The sequence below is a fragment of the Tachypleus tridentatus genome, chromosome 13 (assembly GCF_004210375.1).
Source record: "Tachypleus tridentatus isolate NWPU-2018 chromosome 13, ASM421037v1, whole genome shotgun sequence".
NCBI classification, from domain to species: Eukaryota; Metazoa; Arthropoda; class Merostomata; order Xiphosura; family Limulidae; genus Tachypleus; species Tachypleus tridentatus.
In genome coordinates this window covers 201,281,071-201,284,100 of record NC_134837.1, presented here as the reverse complement: position 1 = coordinate 201,284,100, position 3,030 = coordinate 201,281,071, and positions in this window count along the sequence as shown.

Here is a 3,030-nt window from a genome sequence, read left to right as displayed (position 1 = left end):
ACGGTAAATCCACGAATTTAGATAGTTAAATGAGGGATTCGATTCCCCTTTGTAGACACAGCAGATAGCCCGATGTGGCTTTGTTATAAGAAAAATAAACATATAAAAAAATTGACACGAATCCAGAATACGGAAGTATAAAACATTTTATTCATGTAAAAAAGTCCCGAATGTACCTTAAGTAAACTATATTATATTGGAATTACATTTTTAATTTCATTGAGTAGTAACTGATTCTTGGGGCGCAAGCAACACTCCTGAACTCTCGTAAGTAGGTATTAACCATTTTACTCATTGAAAAGGAGTTCCACGACAAGGAAAGGACAACAATTTTTATTCATTCATGACGAGTATCTCGACGAATCAGTGATTTAAACATTTTACTTGTTCAAGAAAACCCAACAAGAAGGGTTGAACATTTCATTCATCCAAGTGACGAACCCCTGGTAAAGAAACTCATTGTAAGGTGGCAGAAAATGTGTAGTGTACTTAGATCAACTGTCTAAAATATCACAAAAGCGTGTTTACTTAGATCAACTGTCTAAAACATCCACAAGTATGTTTACTTAGATCAACTGTCTAAAACATCGCACATGTATGTTGTCTTAGATCAACTGTCTAGAACATCACACACGTATGTTGTCTTAGATCAACTGATTAAAACATCACACACGTATGTGTATTTAGATCAACTGTCTAAAACATCACAAAAGCATGTTTACTTAGATCGACTGTCTAAAACATTACATAAGTATGTTGTCTTAGATCAACTGTCTAGAACATCACACATGTAGGTGTATTTAAATCAACTGTCTAGGACATCACACACGTAGGTGTACTTAGATCAACTGTCTAGAACATCACACAAGAGTGGTATTAATTAACTGAAATTAATGTATTAACATGTTAACGTGAGCGAAAGTACACACACACATTAATTCCACATGTCTTTTTCTTTCCTCCAAGCTGCATTGTTAAAAATTGTTTTAATGTTTGAAGAAAGGTTTTGTTGTCTATATAATGATTGTAATATTGTTTTAATGTTTGAAGAAAGATTTTATTGTCTATATAATGATTGTACTATAGATGGTCAGTGAAGTCTTACCGGTAAGTCTGTATATAAACCTTCAGTTAGATAACTATTTTGTCATTTATTATTAGAGGCTTGATTTTGAAAGGCAAAATCGTTGTTGTTTGATTTGGTTTGTGAATATCAGAATCTGTCTACATATAGTTATTCTGTAGATTGGATTATATATTTTGCTCTTACAGTTGTTGATATGACAATAAAATATATACATTGAGGCCAAACATAAAATGGACAATTTCTCTATACGAAAGTTTCGTTGTTGGGTTTTCCTACAATTACTTATTTTTTGTTTTTTCTTTCAATTGTGTAACAGAAGAATGGTTTGGTCAGTGTGTGAATAAATTAGGTTTTTAATATCTTCAAATTTATCTGTTCTAATATAAACTTATCAAAAGTAAAAAATCAAATAAACCAAGAAACAGTTCTGTGGTATGTTTAAAGAGTAGCACGTATCCTCCTGTGTGTGAATGTTAAACGATAGGTATGGATATATTCAAAGGAAAATACCTATTAGAAGCTAGTTATGCTACAGTTAGAGCAAACGTAAGGGGGATATTTTCAGTTGGTTTATGCATGACGTCAGCTATTTATTCATACCCGTCCCTCGTGTGGCGACTAATACAAACTTAAGTCCTAATACACTCAGTGAGTTGAAACACCAGTGATACAGAGTTATTTTAAAGTAAGTTAGAACGAAAGTTTCTTTTAGTTTTAGTTCATGTCAGCAATAATACAGCTTCTTGATTCACAGAATGAGTTTCTTTAACTTCCTAATGCAGTGACCGCTCTTTCAGGGCTGTACAAAGACGCCGCCGGCGTAAGTTCAAAGGAACCGAGGACGTTCATGGAAACCTCGAGGGGCAAATTTATAACGACATCATGTAAATTTCTTGCTGTCTAAATTTTTTGTTCCCGCTCTTTTACTCCAATCAACTCTATATGTTAGCTTAGTTCTTCCTTCCCTTTAAGATGTACATAAATCTAAAGTAACTCAACGTATTGCTGTTAAGTCATCCAAAATTTACTGCCTGTCGTATTATAAATGTAGTTTTCTGGTCGTGTTCTTATATAAGTATACCAAACAGGTGTGCTCTTTAAATTATCTAGTTATTGTGTGTTAGTGTGTATAAAACCATTAAAACATACTTGAAAACAATCCAATTTCACCTTAATCTACTTTTCACTTATACCATTTTAAGTATGCCAGGTTAACAAGTCACGTTAGAACGCTTTATTTTTTCTAAAGTATTCATATATATAACAGAAAAATCTGAAATACAAATTATTTTGAGTTTATCTTTAAGTAAAATAAAGGAAAGAGAAACAAGGTTAAAATATTGATCAGTAGCGAAAATTGGAGTATTAATTTATCGTAGCTGGTATTTATTAGTTTATGGTAACTTTATCCAGAGACATGTAGAGTTAACGGTAAAAAATGGCGAATATCTTCTGTAGCAGTAGGGTACGTTGTCTCCAGACTATCACAAGTTGGTATTACTTCTTCATGGACAGTGTAACATGTTGTTTAAAATATTACAAAATCATAATTGTTGTGTAAAAAGAAGTTATAATTACCCCTTGAAGTTAGCTTTTTTACAAACATCTGCAATTCCTTCAAAAACCTTAAATAAGTAGTGAAACAAGAATTACTAACCAATAATAGATGAATATTAGATAATTGTAACATGTAGAATACTTATTGGTTTGTACATTATACAATCGATCTTTTAAGGAACTAATTCCTCTATTATTCATGAAATGCAGGAGTAAACTGTCGGATGGAAATGCCACAGAACAAATAATATAACACATTTTGTAAATGTAAACTGATGTAGGGATGGCGGTGACGTACAGAATATAATAATGATACAGTTATGCACAGAACATCCATACATGATTTTCAATATTAAAGTTTAATGTTAAACTGTAACATACATACT